The sequence below is a fragment of the Protopterus annectens genome, chromosome 3.part0, assembly GCF_019279795.1.
Source record: "Protopterus annectens isolate FY-2018-M chromosome 3.part0, PAN1.0, whole genome shotgun sequence".
Taxonomy (NCBI): domain Eukaryota; kingdom Metazoa; phylum Chordata; order Ceratodontiformes; family Protopteridae; genus Protopterus; species Protopterus annectens.
This window is the reverse complement of record NC_056731.1, coordinates 340,040,929-340,053,672: the sequence shown is the minus strand read 5'-3', so window position 1 is coordinate 340,053,672 and position 12,744 is coordinate 340,040,929. Positions and strand designations below refer to the sequence as shown.

Sequence of the window (12,744 nt, the reverse complement as noted above, 5' to 3'; positions counted from 1 at the left end):
GTGTTAATGACTTGGACCACCCAGTTTAGGTATGCAGGATCCCTGGCCATTAATGGAATTGAAGAAACTATGGGATCAGTTTGAAGTAGAAAGTCTTGAAGAGGCTTGCTAGATAAGTGCAACAGAAGAGCTCTAAGAGGTCTCCAAAAAAGGGGCTTTCACAGGAAAAGTACAGCTTTGTTATGAACTTACCACAGTTGTGTGTAACCACTGCTGTAGTCAATTTGACAGATCTCTAATGTAGATGGACTTGTATGCACAGTGAGAGCATTATATCACTTCACCCTCCACTCACACTGATCTTACATATCCCACTCCCAATCCAAGGAAAGTCCACACTTGGAGCAAAGTCTTCTCCCTACCTACTTCCCAAGGCAAAGTATGTCCAATTAGTAGGTCTCCAAACCTTTGAAGACCATCTCAAGCAACAAATCCTAAGGTAACCTGTGAGGCAGAGGAGATGAGGATTTTTGCTGAAACCAGGATTTAAAAGGAAAAGGGGGGGGGCAACAGGTGTCCTACCCAAATCCCAAATAGCCCCAAAGAAAGGAAAGCGGGTGGGAAAAGTACAGTTGTGTACACTTATCGTAAATGGAGATGTTTGAGTGCATTCACTGTTGCAGTCATCACATTTCGGTTATCTGCCTGCAGGTAGCCCTCAGTCGGCCTGAATACCAGAATCTTGGGATTTCTGCGTCAGATGCTGTTGCTTCTTCCATGACGTCAGGGGTATAAAACACGCAGCTGACTCCATTACATCAGTCTTTCTTGCCCCAGATGTCAGGAGACGCCACAATAGGAAGCAACTGTATGGTGTGGAACACCCCCACTAGAAAGTAAATACCAATGTTATAAGATATGGCCAAACAAAAAAGAATAGGTAGAAGTATAGAAGAGTCAGGTGGCTGGAGGGAGGGTAACCAGGACTGAAACAGTGAATACACTCGAACATCTACATTTATGTTAAGTGTATACAACTGTACTATGTTCTTCGTGTTTCACTGTTGCAGTCATCACATTTGGGTTGATTTCCAAAGCTGAGGATGGGTGGAGGCAGTCAAGAAGCATTAGGGCTGGCAAGCAGGCCCTGTAAGACTGCTGTGGCAAATCCAGCTCTAGATTTAGAAAAGATAGGCAAGTGGTAATATGCCTGGTGAAGGTGTGTACAGAGCTCCAGTTTGCAGCTTCCAGGATGTCCCTGGTAGGGACTCCCCTGAGAAATGCTGTAGAGGCTGATGTAGCCCTACTGGAATGTGTTCTGATCCCCTGTGGGGTAGGTTTCCCATGCTGTTTGTAGCAGAAATGGAAGCAGTGTGCTATCTATATAGAAATGGTCTGCTTTGAATTGGCCTTGCCCTCTGTCCCTGTAGCAAAGCTGACTAGCAGCTGGTCAGATTTTCTGAAAGGTTTAGTCCTGTCCAGATAGAAACTAAGCTGCCTGTGCACATCCACGGTGTGCAAGATCCTTTCCCCTTTATTCTGAGGATTTGGGAAAAAGGTTGGCAAATGAATGGATTGGTTTAAAGCCACACTAGACACCACCTTGGGCATAAATGATGGGTTAGTTCTGAGGGAAACCCGGTCCGCATGGAAGATAATGAAGGATTCCACGGTCATTAAGGGCCTGCAATTCAGACACTCTTCTTGCTGAAGTGATGGCTAGAAGTAAAGCTGTTTTCCAGGAAAGAAATTTTAACTCTACTGAGGCAGAAGGTTCAAAGGGTGGAAGTGTGAGTTTTTCCAATACAAAGTTAAGGTCCCAGGCTAGAGTGGGAGATCTCAAGGGTGTTCTTAAATTTTTGGCTCCTCTCAGGAACCGTTTGACCAGAGGATGAGAGAAGAGGTTGGCTCAGTATTATAATGAGCCAAGATGGCAGAGGCATGAATCTTAATTGAAGAGAAGGATAGGCCTTTGTGGAGCATTTCTGTTAAGTAATCTAGTATATGAGGTAAGCTGGGCACGGATGTCTCAATTCCTTGAGACTGACTCCAAGAACAGTATCTTTTCCACTTTTCTGAATAGGATTTTCTAGTACTAGGCCTCCTTGCCTCAAGGATGACATCCAGCACCTGTTTACTGAGGGTTGCTGGTGAGGAGTACAGGGGATGAGCCAGGCTGCTAGGTTCAGGGTTTGTAACTGAGGATGCAAAATCTGGCCCGCCTGCTGGGACTTCAGGAAGGGTGTCTGAGGCAGGTGCCATGGTGGAAGTACTGTCAGACTGCGCAAATGTGGGCTGGTGTGGCCAGTCTGGTGCAATCAGGATTGTCCATGGCTTGTCCTGTTTGATCATTAGAACTTCGAGAGGAGGGGCAGAGGGGGAAAGGCATAGATTGAGAGTTATTCCCATGTAAAGGACAGGGCATCTACTTTCCATGCTTGGCTGTGGGGAGTTCGGGTGCAATATTTGCTCAATTGATAGTTCTGAGGGGAAGCAAAGAAGTCCACCTTTGGTGCTGCCCCCCACCTGTGGATCAGAAGCTTGAATGATTTGGGTTTGAGTTTCCATTCGTGTGGGTCCATTAGATTTCTGCTTACATCAACTGTCAGTGAATTTAGTTTGCCTGGCAGGAATTGAGCTTGCAGGTGCACTTGATTGCTCAAGGCTGTGTTCCACACAGTCATGGCTAACCTATAGAGTGGGTAGGAATGGGTTTCCCTCTGCTTGTTTATGTACCACATAACTGTGTTGTTGTCTGTCTTTATCAATTGTTGCTTTGGAACAATAAGGCATTTGAATGCTGTCAGACCACTCTGTACAGCTAACACTGCTTTTTGATTGATATTCAGGTGCATTTGCTTTGGGCTCCATTTGCCTTGAATGCATTGTCCTGCCATGTGATCCCCGCCATGCACAGTCTGATGAGTCTGTTGTTAGGGTTTGGGCGGCAGGGGGTTGAGTGAAAGGGAGTCCTTTATTGTGGTAGCAGGCCTCTGCCCACCAAAGGAACTCTGCCCTTAGGCAAGGAATGTTAAGAATCATTGTTTCCGAGTCCTGAGAATGTTGACATCAGAGACTTTTTAAATACCACTGAAGTTTCCTCATATGCAGTCTTGCATAAGGAATTAGTAGAATGCAAGAGGCCATAAACCCTAGGGCTTGCAGTATTTTTCTTGCAGATAGCTGGGTTTTGGTGGCCAGTAGATTGAAGTTGTTTGTCAAACAAATTTGTTTTTCTGGAGTGAGGAATGCCATCTGGGAAGTTGTGTTCAAGCTTGCTCCCAGGAATACAATCTCTTGGCTGGGTACCAGATGTGATTACTTTTCACTGATTGTGTGTCCCAGTGAAGTTAGAAGTCTCTTTAAAAATGTCAGTTGCTAGAGTAGCAATTCCTGACTGTCCGCCTGAATCAGGCAATTGTCAAATATGTGTAAATTTGAATTTTTCTCTCTGCCTGTAATATGCAATGACTGGAGCTAGGTATTTTGTGAATACCCTGGGCGCTGTAGATAAGCCAAAGGGAAGTGCATAGAGCCTGCCCTGAAACGCAGATATTTCCTGCAAGATTCCCTTATGGGAATGTGCAGATAAGCTTCTTCTAAGGCCAGGGTGGCTAGCCAGGAGTCCTTGGCTAGCACAGGAAGCAGCTGCTGGAGAGTAAGCATTTTGAACCTCAGAACCACCGGGAAGGTGTTGAGAATAGGCAGATCCAGGATAGGGCACCAAGAGTTTTCTTTTCTGGGTAGCAGAAACAGTCTGGAGTAAAAACTTTGTCCCTTTTGCTCTGCTGGGACAGGTTGAATAGCCTTGATACTGAGAAGAGAAAGTACTTGCCTTTGGGCCTCTGCCAACTGGTTTGGGGGGAGTTCGGGCCATCTGCTTGGGGTTGACAGCGAGTGGAAGGAGAATCTGTATCCCTGGGGCACAATATTCAAGACCCATCTGTCCTGGGTGATGTACTTTGTTTTTTGCATGCAGGGCGAGTTTTCTTCCTAAGGGTGCAAGTACTTGGACAAGGCTTGGAAGAGTTAAGGATAAGTCAATGCGAGATTTTACCAAAGGAAGGTGGCTTACTACTCCCTGTTTTAGAGGTGGGAGCACTCCATTGCTTAGATCTGTGCACACCCTGAGACTGTAATCTTGGTGGTCTGCTGCCCCTGTGCTTGGACTGAGAAGGTCTGGGAGGGACTGGAAAGGACCAGTTTTTAGAAGGCCAATGTTTACTGAATCTAGGTGGCTGTACCTGTAGGAAATCTTTAACAGTTTGCATAGATTTTTCCTCCATCTTTTTGAGGACTTCTGCTTTATTGCCAAACAGGCGTTCTTGGTTTAATGGTGCATTTAGTAATTTTGCTTTGACATGGTCTGGCAAGATTTGTTCCTTAAGCCAAGCATGCCTTCTAAGAAAAGACCCAGTGACAGCAGCCCTGCAAGGTGCTTCTAAGCCATCAAAACCACAATGCAAAGTATGTTTTCCAACTTGATTAGCAGAATGCATTAACTCTTGTAAATCTTTATGTTCTGCACTATCAGGAATCAACATCATTTTCTGTTTAATTAGCTCCATAATATGCTGCTGATACTTGAACACATGAAACTGGCAATTTAAAGCCCTGATGGCAAGAGTAGCAGAAGTGTATGCCTTCTTACCCCATCTGTATAAAGCCCTGGAGTCCCTGTCCGAAGGGGAAGGGTTTTTGGCTGTTGTAGCCTTAATGCCTTTAGGTCCCTGGGAAATGGTCTCTGGATCCGCAGTAGGCTTCTTAGAGAGGAATTTGTGGGAGTCAGGTACTCTAACACCGGTCAGCTTTCCTGGGAGCTGGAGGAAAAGTATCAGGGGTAAGGCTGGATTCCAAGAAGACATCATCTATAATTTTCAGAGCAGGAGGGATAGCTAGAGGCCTGTGCCGAGGTAAGTTTAAAAATTCCCTGAGTCTCTTTTTGGACTGTGGGTAGTCCTGGCACTCCCAGCGGAAATGCTCTTTTAAGGTATGCAGGGTTTCACCAAAAGAAAAATCTTCTGGTGGGGAAGCCGAGGGAATGGAATCCTCTGCATCAGAATCCTAATAGGTAGATAAGGGTAGGTCCTGGTAATCAGAAGAATCAGAGTCAGCAGACTCATGATCTGAAGAATCAGAAGGAAAATCAGTTCTTGGTCTTTTTGAGGGGGAAGCCTGGCTTCCCTTAATTAAAGTTATAAGATGTTCAGCCATTTTAAGTATTTGTTTCTGAGGCATGTGGGCCTGAGAATGTGCTTTGGTTGTCTGTTTCCTAGGCGTAGTGCGAACTCTGGGCCTGAGAAATTCAGTATTTTTGGTTTGAAATGAAGTTGCCGGTTTAATATGAAAACTGGAAGGCTTGAATACACCCTCAGAAGCCGGTGCCTGCACAGCAGCTCCGGACCCATCCAAGGTAGAGACATCTGCAGGTTCCACAGTCGAAGAAGCATCTCGCAGCATACCAGACTTCGAATGGGTCTCAGTAGAGGCCTGTGAATCTGTAGAAGCAGGTATCAGGGGCTGCAAAAGCACCTCACTGAGTACCAGCGGACTGGCGACTAGCTTAACGGAAGCCTCGTCGGCAGTTTTGGTCCTATGTGGTCTGTCTCTGTCTTTATCCTTATGTTTTTTCAGAAGATTGGTAGTCGGATGGCTTACTGAAGCCATTTCGGAATACGGAGAACAAGAGCGAAAGAATTTAGCAACAAAAATAGCCCGACGAATAGTTCATGCGTCGAACAAGGCACAAAACCGACAGCAAGGGATGTCGCGGTCTGGGCCTAAACAGGTGAGACAGTAAGAATGAAAATCTCTGTGAGGTATTTGCTTTCCACAGGCAAGACAATTAACTTTTTCTGACATCAGTTACAGCAAGAAAAAAGGATCCCCAATGGGGTACTTAACTTTTAAAAGACTTCATGTCTGAAACTCGAAAAACGAAAATTTCAGGAGGCGGCCTGCCGGCACTTGCGAACTGCTTCTGCTTCGGACACTGCACGGCAAGAAACGCTGATGTAATGACGTCGGCTGCATGTTTTATACCCCTGACAACCTGACGTCATGGAAGAAGCGACAGCATCCGACGCAGAAATCCCAAGACTCTGGTATTCAGGCCGACTGAAGGCTACCTGCAGGCAGAAAACCTAAATGTGATGACTGCAACAGTGAAACACGAAGAACATCTGGACTGCAGCAGTGACAACACTCAAACATGTACAATTATGGTAAACTCAGTACTGTACTATGCACTTTACTTGAGTCACTGCTGCAGTCACACCTTAACTTAAAGAATAACTTCCAGAACTTTCCCTTGCAGTAATCTGGGTTTCTGCTATCCCTGTGGAGGAAGTCAACATGTTCTTTAGGACCACCAGATCAAAATTCTACTCTGACTCTAGACAAAATCCAGCCTGTAGTGTTTGGACGACGTGGCCAATTTCATGATAACGCTAGTAGGACCCCCCCTCCAGGAAAGCTATGGGTTGGCTATGCTTCTTCTGAAGTGTGACCTTGTACCTCCTACTACCTGAACACATTGTAAGTCGTGGCAGAAAATAATACAATGCAAGATTCACTTACATTTTACTATTGTCTGCAAAGGCTAAAAAAAAAATCAAGTCCATCTTTTTGTAATCTTTCCTCTATCTCCAGGTAGTACCTCGATTCTCTGTGAACATCTACTGGAGTACCCCTTCCATCTGTTCTGCAGCATGGGAAGGAAAACTAGGAGATGGATGGCCTGATTAAGGATAACATATGTCACCAATTTTGGTAAAAATTATGAGATGGTGTGCAAGGTAACTTTGTCTGCATGAAAAACCCAAAAAGTGTTACTTACACATCAGGGCATGTAATAATATCCTCCGGAAAAAATCTCTATAAGAATACTGTTTTCCAAGTGTGTGTGTGTGTGTGTGTGTGTGTGTGTGTGTGTGTGTGTTGAACCTGTAGATTTAAAAGAAAAACTGATTTCTTTAGCACAGTTCAAGTCCAAGTCAGTGGAACTAACCACCTGGCAGGCACAAAATGTAAGACTTATTTTAAAAACTGCTGCTAAGCCCATCTAATGGACAGTGGAAAGCAAATAGGTAGGCATGTACCTATGGCAGACAGAGGAAAGTACAGTTGTGTACACTTACCGTAAATGTAGATGTTCGAGCGTATTCACTGTTGCAGTCATTACATTTGGGTTATCTGCTTGCAGGTAGCCCTCAGTCGGCCTGATTAACAAAGTCTTGGGTTCTGTGTCGGTTGTTGTCCCTTCTTCCATGACGTCAGATGGACAGGGGTATAAAACATGCAGCCGACGCCATTACATCAGTTTTTCTTGCCCCAGATGTCAGGTGCCCTGCTAATGGGAAGCAATTAAATATAAAAGTACAAGATATACCTCAAACTAAAAAGCAAATACACCAAAAGGCTTTTCAGTATAGTAAAGGAAAGTAGAGGTATAGCCAAAAGAAGTTAGGGGGCTGGAGGGAGGGTAACCAGGACTGCAACAGTGAATACACTCAAACATCTACATTTACGGTAAGTGTACACAACTGTACTATGCTCTTCGTGTTTCACTGTTGCAGTCACTACATTTGGGTAGATTCCTAAAGCAATGGTTGGGAGGAGGAATTTTGATAGCATTAGGGCCAGCTATAAGGTCCTGCAAGACTGCAGTGGCAAAGCCAGCTCTGGATTTAGAGAAAATTGACAAATGATAATGCTTGTGAAAGTATGTACAGAACTCCAGGTAGCAGCTTCTAGGATGTCCCTGGTAGAGATGCCTCTGAGAAAGGCTGTAGAGGTAGATGCAGCCCTGGTGGAGTGAGATACGATCCCCTGGGAGATAGGTTTTCCATGGTGCTTATAGCAGAAATGAATGCAATGGCTTAACCATTTAGAAATGGTATGCTTTGAAATAGCCTTCCCCTCTCTGCCCCTGCAGCAAATGCCACCAACAAGATTTCCTTTGAGATTTAGTCCTGTCCAAGTAGAATCTAAGTTGTCTGTGCACATCCAAGGAATGCAGTATCCGTTCCCCTTTATTCTGTGGATTGGGAAAGAAGGTTGGTAAATGAATGAAGTGCCACACTGGATACCACCTTGGGCATGAAGGATGGATTGGTTCTGAGGGACACCCTGTCCGCATGAAAGATGATGAAAGGCTCCACTGCCATAAGGGCCTGCAATTCAAATACCCTTCTAGCTGAAGTGATTGCTAAAAGGAAAGCGGTTTTCCAAGAAAGATATTTTAAGTCTGCAGTAGCAGCTGGCTCGAAAGGAGGTAGATGAGTTTCTCCAAGACAAAGTTAAGTTCCCAGGCTGGGGTTGGAGCTCTCTTGGGTGGTCTCAAATTTTTGGCCCCTCTAAGGAACTGCTTGAGCAGTGGATGAGAGAAGAGAAGAGGGGAGGTTCTGTGTTATAATGAGTTGAAATGGCTGAGGTGTGGATTTTAATGGAGGAAAAAGACAGGCCCTTGTGAAGTATCTCAGTTAGTATTGCAAAATCTGAGGTAAACAGGGCGCTGATGTGCTCATTCCTTGAGATTGGGTCCAGGCACAGACCTGAGGAAGTCCAACAAAGTTGGACGAAAAGCGTTTAATAATAAAGTGTGTTGCAGAGTTCGTATAGCTTGGTGGATTTTTATTCTATAGTTTGATTTTTATTAGTACTTTGGAGAGCAGAGGCAGAGGGGGGAAGGCACAGACAGAGAGTTTATAGTTTTTCCAGCTAAAGGACAGAGCATCCATTTTCCAGGCTTGTTTGTGGGGAGCCCTTTTGCAAATCTGGTAGTTCTGGGGAGAGGCAAACAGGTCTAAATCTGGGCTCCCCCATTTGCTTGTCAACATGTTGAAAATCCTTGGTTCCAGTTTCCACTCGTGTGGGTCCATCAGGTTTCTACTTAGTCTGTCTGCCAGTGTATATAGTTTTCCTGGCAGGAATTGAGCTTGTAGGTGAACCTGGTAGCTCAAGGCTGTGTTCCACAATGCTATGGCTAGTCTGCAGAGGGGGTAAGAATGTGTACCCCTCTGCTTGTTTATGTACCACATCACAGAGGTGTTGTCCATATTTACCAATAGCTGTCCTGGAAGAATGTAGTCCTTGAAGGCTGTCAGAGCATTCTGTACAAATAACACTGTTTTTTGACTGATATGCAGGTGCATTTGACTTGGGTTCCATTTGCCCTGAATGCACTTCCCTGCCACGTGAGCCCCCCCATGCATAGTCTGATGAGTCTGTTATTAGGGTTTGGGCAGCAGGGGGTGATGTGAAAGGTAGTCCCTTGTTTTGGTAGTAGGCCTCTGCCCACCAAAGGAACACTAGTCGTAGGCAAGGTATGACAGGAATGATAGTTTCTAGGTCTTGAGAATGTTGGCACCATAGGCTTTTTAGATATCACTGTAGTTTCCTCATATGCAGTCTTGCATATGGAATTAGAAGAATGCAGGAGGCCATGAACCCTAAAAGGCTTGCAGTATTTGTCTTGCAGATAGCATGGTTTTTGTGGCCACCTGTTTGAAGTAGGTAGTGAAATGCATTTGTTTTCTCTGGCGTGAGGTAAGCCATTTGGGAAGTTGTATTCAAGCTTGCTCCCAGGAATATAATTTGTTGACAGGGTACCAGGTGTGATGTATTTTCAATTACGGTGTACCCCAGACAAGTTAGAACCCTTTTTACAAAGGCCAGATGATCCAAAAGTATGTCCTGGCTTTCTGACGGAATTAGACAATCGTCCAGGTATGGGTATATTTGAATATTTCTTTGCCTGCAAAATGCAATAACTGGAGCTAGGCACTTTGTGAATACCCTGGGCGCAGTAGATAAGCCAAAGGGCAGTGCAGAAAACTGATAGTGCGTTTAGCCTGCTTTGAAAGTGTAGGTATCTTCAGCAAGATTTCCTGATTGTGATGTGCAGGTATGCTTCTTTTAAATCTAGTGTTGCCAACCAGGCATCTTTGCCTAGCATAGGAAGTAATTGGTGAAGAGTCAGCATCTTGAATTTTGGAATCTCCAAAAAGGGGTTTAGAGTAGACAGTTCCAGGATAGGACGGTGTGATTTGTCTTTTCTGGGTACCATGAAAAGTCTCGAGTAGAAACCTTGCCACTTTTCCTCTTCTGGTAGCAGGTGAATAGCCCCCGAGCTTAAGAGAGAAAGTACTTGTTTTTGGGCCTCTGCCCACTTGATTTGGGGGTAGGTCCAGCCACACACTTGGTGTTGGCAATGTGTGGAAGTGGAATCTGTATCCCTGGGACACTATATTTAAAACCCATTTGTCCTGGGCAATGAGTTCCCAATTCTTTGCATGAAGAGCAATCTTTGCCCCCCAAAGGGGCAGTCAGTTGATAAGTGCTTGGAAATTTTAAAAGGAAGTCACTGAGACAGTTTACCATGGGGGGGAGTCTTATGATTCCCAGACTTCGAAGTGGAGGCCCCCCACTGCTTAGTTCTGCCAGTTCCCTGGGACTGAAACCTGGGGTTTTTGCTGTGTCTGCGTTTGGCTTGAGAAGACCTGGAAGGGGCTGGAAAGGACCAATTCTTACAGGGACAGTGCCTACTAAATCTAGGAGGCTGAACTTGTAAAAAATCTTTAACAGTTTGCATAGATTTAGCTTTATCTTCCATCTCTTTAAGAACTTCCTCGGCCTTGTTGCCAAACAAGCAATCATGATTTAAAGGAGCATCCAACAATTTAGCTTTAACATGATTAGGCAAAGTATGCCTACTGAGCACAGACCCAGTAGCAGCAGCCCTGCAAGAGGCTTCTAATGAATCAAAACCACATCGGAAAGTATGTTTTCCAACTTGTTTAGCAGAATGCATTAAATCCTGTAATTCCTTATTTTCCACACAGTCAGGAAACATCATCATTTTCTGTTTAAGCAGTCCAATAACATGTTGCTGATACTTTAACATATGAAACTGGCAGTTTAAAGCCCTAATGGCCAAGGTTGCAGAAGTGTAAACCTTCTTACCCCATCTATCCAGCGCCCTGGAGTCTCTATCAGAAGCAGTAGGATTTTTAGCAGTAGAAGCCTTAATGCCCTTGGACCCCTGTGAAATAGTCTCTGGATCTGAAATAGGATTTTTGAAAAGGAACTTGTGGGACTCAGGGACCCTGTAGTATCTGTCAGGTTTTCTGGGAGCAGGAGGAAGGGAATCTGGGGCCAAACTGGATTCCGAAAAAGCATCATCAACAATATCTAGTACAGGAGGAATAGCTAAAGGCCTATGCTGAGGCAGAAGGAGGAAATCCCTATGCCTTTTTTTTATTCAGAAAAATGCTCCCTTAGAGTATGTAAGGTTTCACCAAAAGAAAAATCCTCAGGAGGGGAAGCAGAGGGAAGAGAGTCCTCTGCATCAGAATCTTCATAAGTAGATGAGGGCAAATCCAGATCATCAGAAGAATCGGAAAAAACAGAATCCCGATCAGAAGATTCATAATCAACTTCAGTCCTAGGCCTCTTAGAAGGGGGGGGGGGGTTGGCTACCCCTGATTAAAGTTACTAGATCTTCAGCCATTCTTATCATTTGTATTTTAGGCATAGAAGCCTGAGCATGTGGCCTGGGCATCGTTTTTTTAGACATGGATCGAAATTTAGGCCTAAGTAAAGAAGGAGGCATCTGTTTAATATGCAAGTCCGTAGGCCTGAATACACCCTCAGAATCCAGTGCCTGCACAGCGGCCCCGGACCCATCCAAGGTACAGACATCCGCAGGTTCCATAGTTGAAGCATCTCGTGGCATACCGGACTCCAAATGGTCTCAATAGAGGCCTGCGAATCAGAAGTAGCGGGTATCAGGAGCTGCGAAAGTGCCTCACTGAGTACCGGCTAACTGGCGACTGGCTTAGGAGAAGCGTAGTCGGCAGTTTTGGACCTCTGCGGCCTGCCTCTGTCTATCTTTGCATTTTTTCGGCATCCCGGTAGTCGCATGGCTAACCAATGACATTTCTGGATAATTAAACTGAGAACCAAAACATTTAGAGGCGAAAATGTACCGATGACGGATAGTGAACTGATTAAATAAAGCACAAAATCGACGGCAAGGTATGTCGTGGTCAGGGCCTAGGCAAGGAATAAAATACGAATGAAAATCTTTATGAGGTATTTGCTTTCCACAAGTAATGCAATTAACTTTTACTGACATCTAAGTAGCAAGAAAAAGTTTCCCCAACGGGGTACTTGGCTTTAGTTGAAGACTTCAGTTCTGAAAATCGAAAACGAACATTTCAGGAGTCGGCCGACCGGCACTTGTGAACTGCTTCTGCTTCGGGCACCGCACGGCAAGAAAGACTGAGGTAATGGCATCGACTGCATGTTTTATACCCCTGACAACCTGATGTCATAGAAGAAGGGACAGTAACCGACGCAGGACCCAAGCCTTTGTTAATCAGGCCGACTGAGGGCTACCTGCACGCAGATAACCCATATGCAATGACTGCAACAGTGAAACATGAAGAACATCCTTAATGGAAGCATATGTTTGAAACTGCCATGTCAAGTACTCCAGGATCAGTGGTACGGGTGCTTCAGTAGGAATGAAGCTTGTCTTTTGGCATCATAGAAAAGACTCCTTTCCACTTTACCAGATATTACTTTCTAGTGCTTGGTCTCCTGAACTTTCTCATTTTGTAGCACATATCATAAGACATCCAGTGTATAAAGGATAATAAATCTTCCACGCTGCCAGGCTGACTGTTTTTATATCTGGGTGCATTAAGATGCCCCTCACCTGGGCAGAATCACCTGTCTCTTCAGGCAATCACCTAAAACTGAGAAACCAGTGCTGCATCGGACAAACAGGATCTATAA

The 12,744-nt window shown here is 44.9% G+C and overlaps 1 protein-coding gene across 3 annotated transcripts in view; it reads right to left on the bottom strand.

Moving 5' to 3' along the window:
• The window catches only part of CDK13 (cyclin dependent kinase 13), a 2,153,482-nt gene that overhangs the window by 1,205,750 nt on the left and 934,988 nt on the right, over positions 1 to 12,744 (bottom strand). The gene's annotated exons all lie outside the window — the stretch shown is intronic.